The sequence below is a fragment of the Passer domesticus genome, chromosome 10, assembly GCF_036417665.1.
Source record: "Passer domesticus isolate bPasDom1 chromosome 10, bPasDom1.hap1, whole genome shotgun sequence".
NCBI classification, from domain to species: domain Eukaryota; kingdom Metazoa; phylum Chordata; class Aves; order Passeriformes; family Passeridae; genus Passer; species Passer domesticus.
The window spans coordinates 18,749,334-18,761,722 of record NC_087483.1 but is presented as its reverse complement, the minus strand read 5'-3'; the positions used below and the strand labels follow the sequence as shown (position 1 = coordinate 18,761,722).

Sequence of the window (12,389 nt, the reverse complement as noted above, 5' to 3'; positions counted from 1 at the left end):
ACTCTATCCCATCCTCCAATGATGGTGAAAAGTGGATCTCCCATTTCTCATGTGGTCTCTGAAGTAGATGTGTATGTGTGTGTGTGCACACATGTACCTGTATACACAGGGAGCTTTGCTGGCCACTTAGGGAGGTGGCATCCTGTTGAACATCTATTCTGGTGCCTTTGGCATATGTCTGTTGGAAAGGGCTGCTCATCCTCACCAGATGAGTATGTCACTCTCATCCTGATGGAAAATGGGAAGATAGTGCCACAACCACACATACTTTCTCCCATCCGAAACCTGGAAGTTCTGGGGATCTAAACAGTTCCTCTGTGTTGTGGTGGAGAGCAAGGAAAAAAGCCCTCTTTAACAGACAATAATATTTCCAGGTTTCAGCCATTTGTTTTCAAAAGCCAGAAGGCAAGCCTTGTCAAGGTCTTATGTAGAAATAAGAATTCTAAGTCATAAAGCAATAATTGGATCATCAACAGACAGCTGCCTGTGGAACCTGTGGAACACTTTTCAGCCCCTCACACTTTTCATGCGCCTGGCATCCCCTGACATGTCCTGAAACAAAGGGAAGATGTTGCTCCAGCACAGCCCAGCTTTGTGACAGCAGGGCTGCTTCAAAGGAGACCGAGATACATTGGCACGGAAAAGTGGCAAAAGTGGTACAGCATTTGGCAACACCAGTTTATCCAAGCTGGTGTGATTAGCACTTCTTTTTCTTAACTTCTCTTTTCCTCAAAAGTGCAAATTATCAGAGGCTAGAGGGATTTTTTGGTCTTTGCTTTTTTTTGGTTGATAAGTGGGCTTGGTGGACTGAATGTACTTAACAAAGATACACACCTTGTGTTCATGTTTATGGCTCTGAAATGTTCAGCTCAGACTATTAGGAAAAGGGTTTGTGTATTTAACCTGTTTCTGGGGAATGGACTACAGGAAAGGCAAAACCTTCCAGATATTGAAAGTCCTTCTTTAGAAACTCAGGGCTATTTTTAGTTTTCTAATGTGAAAAGTCAGTGAAATGAAGAGTGAAGTGATCCATTTCCAGCAAAAAAAGTCTGAATCTTCATTAATAATTCTTTATAGATGGCTGTGTGCCTTTATCTGACAGACTGACATGCCATGCTAAACAACAGTTACTGCACAAATGGAAAAGATATAATCTCACTCCCCAGTCTCATGGTGCCTCCATTGTCATATTACATTATGACTGGAGTCTCCACCTTCCCAGAGAGACACGGCAGCAGGGTTATTTTGTTAGGACTTGCACAAATGTGCTCATGATGGATGAAGTTTAGTGCTTTGACATGGAAATCTATTTGGAAACTAGAGCTGACACATGATATGAAGAAGGGGAGGGAAGGGAGAAAACAAGAACTCAAATGTATAATCTTACCCTCGATCTGCCTGTCAGTGATAATTAGAAAAAGCCTATATCAAAAGCTGAGCTGCAAACTGCCCAGAGGATGGGATTTCATAGCATCCAATTAAATGTCCTAGCTGGCTTTTACCAAGCCAGGTTACTGGATGTTAGTGACATCCACTCAGTTAATGGATGAGTTCCATACAAGGCTTTGATTTCCTCGTAAAATAGGTGACTTCCTGCAGTGGTTATGAGGCAGTGGAAAGAAACTTCCTTTTTGCCACACCCTCACACCCAAGGACCAAACAAGTTCAGTCATTTTACTGTCCTCTGTGGTGCTGAAACCAAGCCAAAACATCTCCAATTTTTGGACTTGTTCAGAACAGTCCCATCTAAGATATTGAACCAATTTCAGCTGCTGACGGAAATGGTGTGACTTCATATGCAGCACCAAGCCTGTGACAGAGACACTGCAAGGGAGAGAACAGCTTATAAAGGTGCTAGCCTGGGCTGATTTTACAATGACAAACATACTCTAAGCTACTGAACTGTTTGCTTTCCTCCCTCTTCCTGATGTTATCACTATTTCCTAAACCCTGCCTGTCAGGCATGCTTTGTTAATAACCCTCCAATTCTCTCCAGAGCAAAGGTTGCCCAACAGCTTTCTGATCTTCCTGCTGCCTGTCAGGAGAGGAAATCACAGCTTTCAGGAGAACCTGACAGAGGGAACTGGATAGCACACTGGGGTCAGGGGTAAGAATGCACGAAGAAGTGAGAAAGCACAGGCCCTCCAGCTGGCTGCACAGGAAAAGCTTTGCCTTTGCTTTGCTTTCCCTTGTTTACTGTGTCAGGATGTTCCAGGAAGAAACTCAGCGGGCTTTACATCTGAAACAGCCAGCCAAGCACAAATCACTGCCCACAAAGCAGCATGAGGGAGAAGAATGACAACTAAAAATCTTGGCTTAAGTTTTTGATGACTTAGATCTTTCTTCTTAAGCAAAGGATTCTGAAAGTGTAGTGGACAATGCTACCAGCATTTCACACAGCTGTTACATTCTGGCTCACCTTGACTGCTGTCTGTGAGAAGTCCCAGTTAAACCAGAAGTACCAAAGTGTCATCAGAATGTATCTACCAGCTTCTGCAGCAAAGACTTTTGCAAAGGGCTTTCCTAAGACCTGGAATAAGAAAGCAAGGTTTGGAGAGGAAAGTGGTGTAAGAGGTGTTCTTATGTGAAAAGTGTGTTTAAAAGTGGGACCCTTGGTTGTTCATCCTGGTATATTTAGGTCACATCTACAAAGCTGGGACAGGCGAAATCTCAGCCCACCTTTCCTGGGTGTCTCCAGCCTCCATGTTTTTCCAACCCTGAGCCTGAGCAAATGTCTCCTGACCCTACCAGATCTGTAGCAGCCGTGGGCAACTGCCTTCTTCGCAGGGTAAATTTTCCATGCACTTGTCGAGAACACCAGATAGGATTGAGCTTGAAGGAGTGAGGATTGGTTTTGTTTCAAATTATCTGAGTTCAGATTTACTAAAAATTGACAAAACAAATCACTGGAGAGAATTTATAATTTTCCCTCATGAAGAATTTGATAAAGGTGACACGATATATACATAGCTGTAAGAGATGTGTGTTGTAAAAGGCTATAACACTTCTGCTGGAAAAAATAATATTCTTCCACAAAAAAACCCCAAACTGAATCCCACAGGGAAAAAAAAAAAAGGAAAAAAAAAAAAAGGGGAAAGCAAGCCAAACAATTGATGATTCTATAAAACAACCACCACCATCTGTATAATAAAGCTCTGCCTTAGAATTCTCTCATGTGGTACTGGAACAGATAAAGTGGTGTCAGAAACTGCAGCAGGAATGAGAGAAATGGTTTCATCACCATCATCCAGTGGGCCAGTAGCAGAAAAGAATGTGGTACCAGCCAGTCCCAAATCTTCACTATGCCTTGGCAGAGTGATTGATCAGAGACAGTAAAAATGTAATTGGCAGTTGTTAATCAGGTGGCATAAATTTTGATACTACTTAGCTGCAGGATAACAGAAGAAAATCTTCTGTGGAACAAAGAGAAATTGAAGTGGATAAGAAGAGAAAAAAAGAAAAAATAAAAAAAAACTAGTCAGCTTTGGCATGTACTTAAGTCCAGACAGAATCATCTCAGAGACTCCAAAAGCACTGAGTGATTTTGATCTTCCTGTTAATTGTTTCATATTTGTTTTTCAGATAGTGCAAAAAAGCCAAGTCAGTACCCAGGGGAGTAGCAGGCAGCTGTTCAAAGACCGGTCTCTGGAATATCAGTGTTGAATATGAGTGTCCAGGAAAAAGAAAAATAAGCAGAAACAGGGAGAAGTCTACAGAGAAGCAAGCTACAAAGCAATCAGCCATGCCACAATGAAAGATGCACTGAGCATGTTTTCCCGAGAGTAGGCACAAACTTTGCCCTAACTGCTGCACTTCCCTGTGCAAGGGTGGCTCCTCTTCAGAGAAGGCACTTGCATTTTCTACACCCCAAGCTGAGGCTGGACATGTACATGAGCAAGTATTTGCAGATCCAGACGAAAAAACATTGTTGGAAAATTAAATAGAAATATCCAGAATTGATCAGGGTGGTAAGGTAAGCCAAAAAAGCAATTGAGAGACAGAAATAAACAATTAAATACAAGTGACTTCCTTCACAAGGAAATGAATGCCATGAGGAGAAAAATAAATTTCAGTAAAGAGGGAAGGAGCTGTTACCCTTCCAATTTCAAAATGCTCTTTATAATTGCCATTGTTTTGGAGAAACACTTTTCTAAATAATTGTTGGCTTTGATTTGAAAATGTCATTAGACTTAACTGAAGATGCAAAGAAAATACAAAGGATTAAGCAGATGGAGTAGGTAATAAAATGCCAAACCTCCCCCTGTTAATTAAACAAGCCTACCAGATGGTAATGGTGCAGAATCAGGGTCCTGAAGGGGGAGCTCAGCTGCAGGCCCTGCTACACCCTCTCCTTAAACCCCTGATTACAGATACAGGAGGGAGGTACCAGGGGAAAGGTTACTCTGTACACTTCAGTTTTCATTTCTTCATTTTGTCTCTCAGAGTCGAGACCATAGGGCTGAACAATTTTATAAGTCGCAGTTTTTGTGAGCCCAAAGATGAGAGAGATTTCAGAATTAAGACAAAGGCAGAACAGTTTATGACAAACACTGCTTTTTTTTTTTTTCTGAAAAAAAACCCAAACCAAAAAACAACTCAAAATAATCTCTTTGTATTATGGACACAGCTTTGTGTTTTTTCATGGAGATAGACATTTTAAAAAATGGATGTGATGAAAAATTCTGTGCTGCAATGAGTAACACATAATGGAGCCTTTTCTGGACTTAGCCCAGAGTCCTAATTTCAGACTAGCTCCTGACTCACACTGCAAGAACTACTGGTGGACAGTTAATCCATTACTTCAGATAAAACCAACATGAAACACTGCCAAGATTCTTACACGTATTAAGTTTAAAAATCAGACTTTGTATCTTTGCATGATTTGTAGTCTGTAACGGATTTTGGTGGATTTAGTTTATTTTAAAAGTTAGTAAGAAATACATATACTTTCTTTGTCCCATGTTATTCATCAGATAGTTTTTTTATAAAGCCCATTTCAGCCTATAAATCTGCGGCAAGCTCAGTAATCTGCTGACAATTCACCACTTCCATGGTATCACTGATCACTGCAGTCACACAGCATTGTTTTTAAATCTTTGTCAAAGTCACAGCCATAGTCCAAAGCATTTTCATGTGCCCACTGTACGCTGTACAAGTGAGATTTAACCAAACCATCCTAAGACCAGGCCTTCCCTGTCTGTAGGCCAGTGGTAGGAACATTGGGAGGAGCTGCAAATACCACAATGAAAAGGCTCTTTTCCTCCTGTGACAGTGTCTCACATTATCAATCTTGTAATTTTGCACTGAGATCCAGAAACAGGGGCTCTTATGTGCATATAAATGCATATAGCCTCTGATCCAAAGCACTGACAACTTAAGAAAACTGTACCTCTGTTCTATAAAAAGAAGCTAAGGCCCACAGAAGTGTCATGGCTTGCTGACACAGGAACTGAACTCATATTTCTAGGCTTTCCACCTCCCCAACCACCAGGTCTCTATTAACTACCCAGCAGTATCTCTGTTCAGTATCATTTAAGAGCCACTCAATAGCTTTTTTAAATGCAAAACCAATTTCTTCTCATCTACTGCCACTATATATGACAATTTTTTTCCTTCCAGAAAGCCTCAGCGATAGAAACTAAGTTAGGAAAGGTGCACTAAGAGGGACTTGACTGTCCAAATCAAGGCAAGACAGCTAATTAGTATAACAAGGTATAGGAGGAAAGCCCCAAGAAAGAGGGTAATTATAAAGCCAGCAGTTGGCAGAATGCAGTCATGTAAGAGTCAAGGCCTAGATTATCTATTTCTGTAGAACAATTTCAAGTCTACTCCCAAAAATAGCATTTTCCACTAAAAAATCCGACTTCAGCAGCATGGAGCACAGCCTCTGTTCAGGCCAGGAAACCATGCAGAAAGAGACCCCTCAGAAAACAAAAGACAGCAGCATTCCCAAAAGAGAGGATGGAAACCAAATTGCCCAGGCTCTTCCTGATTGCCTTGCAAGTAAGAGACTGTATTTTTGAAAGCTGAGATTTTTGCATGGGACTCTGAGGGTCAAAGCAAATCAGCCTTCAAGTAAGTTGCCAGTAGGGAGAAGGATGCATGTTGTTATAAAGTTAAGTGAACATAAACTCCTTTGCTGAACTAGGCTCACATTAAGTTGTTTCTCACAAACCCCACAGTTTTTGCAGGATAAAAAACTGCCTTCTGAATGACCCTTAGGACATGCTGAAGACCATGTTCTTCACCGTGCTTTGCTTGGAAGGGCTAAGCTATCTCTCATACCAAAGACATGCCAATTTAGATCCCTGCTTCCTCCTAGGCATAAAGGAGCTCTCACAGTCCCACATATTCTCCAGGGCAGATGGACTGAGGGAACTGCTGATAGATGGGAAACAACACTGCTACACAAGACAGGCTCTGTTGGTTCAGAGCAAAAGATCCTTCTGTGTCGGAGAGATATGACACATTCAATAAAAAGGAATGTGCCAGGATTCAAGGACAGCACAACATCCCTTGCAAACTTCACTCTCACTATCCACTCCTTTTCTCTTTGTCCTTTTGCGTGTTTCAGTGAGCCTCACAGGTTAACTCCAGCTGCATCCACTCACCAGACACTAATCCCTCAGCTGTCTGCTTCCAGCCTTGCAGACCTGACAGGAAAATGGAGTTTTGGACTTGGTTCAGATGCTGCAGTGATAAGGGCCATGGAAATACCTTTAGTTAAAATAAACAGCATTGCACCAGCCTTTTCCATTTTAGGACATTGAAGTCACCACATCCAAAGCTTTAGCCTCTTTCTTCCCTCCCTGTCCCCCTATAAGAAAGAGATGGGGTCACAGCCCAACTAGGTTAATGCCTAGGATGAGGAACCTCCCTGAATGTCTGGACCATCCTGTAGAGTTTTAAAGGTCTTTTGAGAATCAGAAAATGCCATATTTATAAGCATTCTGGAAAGAACCTCTGTGAGTGCACTGCAGCTGAAGTGCAGATTGCAGTGAGGTCAGATACACATTCAGACTGTCCTCTAGAGCACTCAGAGCTGTGGTGCTTGCATTGGAAACCCAGTCAATAGCCAGCAGATGCCCTTGGGACTGCTCCTCCATAAGAAAACACATCCATTTTCTGCAGCAACCACTGGCAGATCTTGCTGTGTATATTTGCCACACAAGCCAGCTGACAGCTCATGTTCTTCACCCAGGTGGTGACTGATACCTAAGGACAGGTGAAAGAAAAGAAAAACGTCTCTAACTTCAACACCCTCTATTCTTATTCTCTACCTCATCTTGGACAATAAAGAAGAAATGCAGCAGTAGGGGTTTTTTGTGATACTCTCATCATTGGGAAAGAGAAAATAATTTGTCATTCCTTGGTCTGATGGCAACTGTGTTTAGAGAACAAGCCCCTGCTGACAGTGTTTTTTATTCCACACAAGCTGTCAAGAAGCTTAGTTGAGGCCAGTCAGCAACCCATAGATCAAATGAGATCAGCACAGCACAAAGCCCAGAAGTTCCTGCAGCAACTTACAGGATGCCCTTCTGCCTGCCCCTACAAGTAGGGACTTAAGATATACTTAGTTGAATTTAATCACAAATACAAGTATAAATCCATGAACAGAATAATGAAAACTGATAAATATGTAGTTGCATCTGTGTGACCCAGTATTGACTCAGCAAAATGAGCACCTCCAAGGCTAATATTAATAAATGAATCCCTGAAAAGAGCAAGACCTGCCACAGTGCAGAGTTGCACTACTTTGGCACTAGTAATATGATCGGGAAGGCAGCCCCTATTAGGGAGGTTTGAAATTTTTTTAATCTCCCTTCAGCTTTGTCTAAGACTTAACTGTTTCTCCTCTGCTGGGAAGGGAGCCTACCTGCTGCTGTTTTGTTCCTGTGTGTAGGTAAATCAGAAGGGTAGGAACTTTCAGCAGTGTGGGATTCTTCACCTGCATTCTTCTCTCTGGGCAAGGCACTGATCAAATAATTTGGTCTTTTCTTGGACTATGGACTTGCTCTTGCTTATTACCAAAAAGGATCATATCAATCCTCAGGCCAAAAAGAGCTTTGTCATTGCCTTCAGCAAAAGCAGCAGAATGAGGGTCCAAATGACTATCTTATATGCCAAACCTGCAAGTGCTGAAGTGAACAAATAGGAAAAAAAAAACCAAAACAAAAAAAACCCAAAGCAAAACAAAAAAACAAACAAACCAACCAACCAACCAAACAAAAAACAACCACCCCCCCCAAAAAAAAAAAAAAAAAAAAAAACAGTGTGGGAAAGTTCCAAGGGTCCAAGGGTAGAAACCACTTCTGGTTGCAAAACTGACACCAGTTTTATCCTTGAGAGCACAAAAATATGTGAAGAATCTGGATAGCTCAGGGGCTTAGCAAAATCTGAAGAGCAGTAAGAAAAAGCAAGTCAGATGCTGATATGGTTCTTTAAAATTTGTGTTGACTTAAATGCTCATTGCAAACTGTATTCTCTAAACCTCACAAAGCTTCATGGCACTGCATCTCTGTTTTCTGTAGTTCTCTTATCAGCATATGTAGTTCAAGCTGTGTTTCTTTATATTCTCTCTTCTCTTTCATGGAGATGTCTGATTTTGGGTAAATCATCCTATTGCTCTGCCTGTTTATCCTCTTCATCATGTCCTACAAATTGCTGTTACATAGTTTATGTGGGGTAGATGTAAGAAGCTTGAAGCACAAGGGTTCACCTTTCCAAAGCAGTATGAGCCTTCTCTGCAAAGATTTTTGAAGTATTCAGACATGTGTTTTACAACTCCCCTCTGAGACTTATTGACATTTGGTTTTGGGCCACTGATTCTAATCAGCCTTGTCATGTCTCAATGAGTATAAAAATAACAAAATGAAAGCCAGTAATATGAATATATGAATATATTGCTCTTTTAAAAGTGAATATTGAGTCACTTGAAACTTAAACATAATCCAAAAATCTCTGCTTCAAACACTTCTCAAATCATGCCTTTTAGATATTGGTGAAAGTCACCACATTCAGATGCAACTGCTGAGCTGCGAATGTTTTACTTGACACAGTGTCAGGAGAGGGACACTTGCAAATCACTGCTGCAAACTAGAATTTCTGATACCTCCAAAGTAGGCCAATGCTTATTTTACTCTCTTATTTAAGTGTGACAAATTTTTGTGGGAGCTGTTGGTCCCCTACACCTTGCTTGTAGCTGTCCTCAGTACTTACCTTCTGCACAATTCCTTTGCAAAAAAAGAATTCCATCGTTGGAATTCTATCTGCTTTTATCCTGGAGGTTAATAGCTATTTTCTCTGCACGGAAGGAACTTTCTTGTCTTTTTTTTTTTTTTTTGGCTGTAATCCTAAATGGGATGAAGAAAAGAGTTTTCATACACTAGATATTTGAAGAGCTTTGAAGATTTCACTTCACAGAACAAGTAATTTTACTTTCTGACAGATGGATTTTATGTTGTCTGAGGAAGAAAGGGCAGAAAGGCAGCAGCAAAGGGTACCATGCTTGGAGAGATATCTAGTTGTTTTGATGAAGCATGTACAGCAAAGGGGGAAAATGCTGTCTATGAGGGTCTGGCAGATCAACATTATGGAAAATATGCCAACAAGGAAAAATAAGGGAAGGGATTTTTATTTTGGCTGCAAAATGGAGCTAAGGAAATTTATTCTCCTACCATTGCTACATTGGTGTTTACCCATTAAAAGGGTATACATCAAAAGATTATACTAGGACTTCTAAAAATAAAGGATTGAAATTTCAGGTCCTTGGGATTTAGTTTTTGCACACCCAAAACTCCCAGTTCAAGAAAAAAAAGAAAAAAATAAGAAGGACTGATTATTAGGTTGGGTTGATGGGTAAAAGGTTGGCAAGTAATTGCTGGGAAAAGCAAGGACAAATAATGGCTGTGCATGTGCAGTACAGTCTATTTGTCTGTCAGTACTGTAGACAGACAACCTCCACCATGGAACTAGGATGGCTAATGACAGCCTAAAATGCTGCAGGGCAGTCTCTGCCTACACAGGAGAAACAGACAAATGTGGATCTGGATTGGAAAGTAAACCCAACAAAGGTCAGGATTTTGGCCTGTTCTATCCAAAGGGAATGTGTAAGCTCTGAAGTCTCTTTCTTTCCTTAGAACTCCAGAGAGTTCTAAGCAAACTTAGCAGAGCTTTGAGTTGTCAAAATATCACCAATAATAAAAACTCATTCTGAAGGTAAGGAAAACCTGCTTGCTGAATTTGTTTGCTACCTCAGTAGCTTTTTAATTAAATTAAAAGTATTAATTCTTCCCTGTCCAGTCAAGCTGTGCAAGAGATGACATGCAAGCAAGCATTAGTAGAGAAGCAGCAATGAATTTCCAGAACAACAGTGGCACACCTGCTATCCTTGAGCTGATTGCTAATGCTCCCGCTGTTATTCCCCAAAATATCTTTTTGAAGAGGCAGCCTTTTGTAGGAACATGGTGGTGTATCCCACCCTGGGTGCAGTTATCAGTAAGTTAGGCACATAGGGAAAAAAGACTTCAGAAATCTAAAAACCATCAAAGTATTATTGTTTCAAGGCAAAATTAGCCATGTTAGGCTGTACCTAGACTTCTTTCCTTTTGATAGCTCAGCAGTAATCAGAAAAGCAGACCTCTATCCAAGTCCCTGATATTCAGGAGAATGATCATCCAAGGTGACAATAAGATAATCCTGACCAAGTGAGGTGCCAGAAGGTAAAAGGTTACATCCATTAACACGTTCTTATCTGCACTGTCATCCTTAACCAAAGGGAAACATGGTCAGACCTCCCTTCCATCAGCGCTTCAACCGATGTTGTGAATTATCTCTTCTGAAGTTTGAAAGCTTTTGTCTATAGTGAACTGACCCTTGACTAACAGCTGAAAGCTGGGTTAGAAAAATACCCAGCCTTCAAATTCCAACTGGAAAGTGAATGTGAGTTTCTTTACCTTGCATTTCACAGTCAAAGCACACAGCATTCAAAGATCAAGCCAGAGAGATGGTAGGCATGTGAAGGAGGAAGAGAGATGAGCTTCTCCCTTTATAAAAATGAAGTAATTAGCTTAGTAAGTGCAGAAAGAGGAGAGATGGGAAAGGGAGATCCTTTTGTTAGGCATTTATAATGAAATCCTCTCTACTGGCAAGATGTACTTGCAAAATGTTACCAGATTGCACACACTGATGAATATAAGGACTAGGGATACACTGAATTATTTTCAAAGGCACACATCTGGGGAATCCTCATTTTGAAAAGCAGGAGATGTTCCACGTGTATGCAGTGCATTTGATTTTTAGGGACTGCCAGTCACATGAGACACTAATAGTTTCCCTGTAGCAAAGAATTGTTGTTCCTCTGGTTTTAAATTATGAATGGAACCTTCGGTTACAATGGGCAATTTTCCAGCCTTTAGGACTGATACAATTGGAACTTTGTTGGGGAAGAGACAATGGCTGAGGAGCTGGCAACCATTGAAATAACCCAAAAGCCCTATAGATATAGAAATTCCCATGAAGCAGTCCTTTGCATGTTGGATAATCTTCAGTTAAATGAAACTTCTATAAGAAGAACTCTTCAGTGTATTTAAGTGAATGCTTGGAATAACAATTGCCTATGTTCTCACTGTCCAGAAGCATAAACAAACAGCCAATTTACATTTCCCCTATTACCTTTAGCAAAAACCTTTTCTAAGATAAAGTCTCTCAGCCCCTGATTGTAACTTGAAATTCAGTATTAAAAGACAGAGTTAGACTGTGGAAAGGGGAAGAGTTATGACTAACTATTGTATAAGCTTCTTCCCTTTGAACCTTGCCTCACACACTGTTCACCAGTCACATAGCCTTGCCTCTGAGCCTCTTTGTCAGAATATAATGGGCAGAAGTTGGAAGCACAGCTCAGTTCATTGTAAGCACTGTGTAAACCTCCAGGGTAATTGAAATAATACATATTGCAGGAGTTTTTTGAATAAAGAATATCCAAAGAGAAGAGAAAAGAGCAGAGCCAGCATAAGCTGTTCTGAAAGCAAGGTTGAGTGTGTTGTTGTGAAACCTTGAGGCCTGAAAGAAGAAACCCACCCTACAGGGAAGTTTAGGAGCCTCTCAGGAAATTTTCTTGTAAGGAGCCACATCACCCAAAAGAAGAGAGCAGAAGAGTCTCTGAGACCAACCCATAGCCCTGCTGGAAGGCACAGGTAAATTCCCAGAGGCACCAGATAATAATTACACTTGGTTCCAGTTTTGCTGCAAGAAGCAAAATTAATTGTTCACGAAGAGGACAAGAAAAGAACTTTTACTGATTCGTGGGATGTGTGGAGCACAAAAATTGTATTTAAAAAATGATGAAGAGAGATGGGAGGAAAGGATCGTCACTGCGTCTTTTCCATGGC

The 12,389-nt window shown here is 40.9% G+C and overlaps 2 long non-coding RNA genes across 2 annotated transcripts in view; one reads left to right on the top strand and one right to left on the bottom strand.

Annotated features, from left to right (window-relative positions):
• Positions 1-518: 518 nt before the first annotated feature.
• On the top strand, positions 519-3,989 carry LOC135308777 (uncharacterized). Its single transcript, XR_010369155.1, has 3 exons — positions 519-656; positions 1,997-2,107; positions 3,583-3,989. It is a non-coding gene; the product is annotated as an uncharacterized LOC135308777 (long non-coding RNA).
• The window catches only part of LOC135308778 (uncharacterized), a 48,466-nt gene continuing 38,493 nt past the window's right edge, over positions 2,417-12,389 (bottom strand). Inside the window, exon 4 of the long non-coding RNA XR_010369156.1 lies at positions 2,417-2,530. This is a non-coding gene — a long non-coding RNA (uncharacterized LOC135308778). The remainder of the gene's footprint in view (positions 2,531-12,389) is intronic.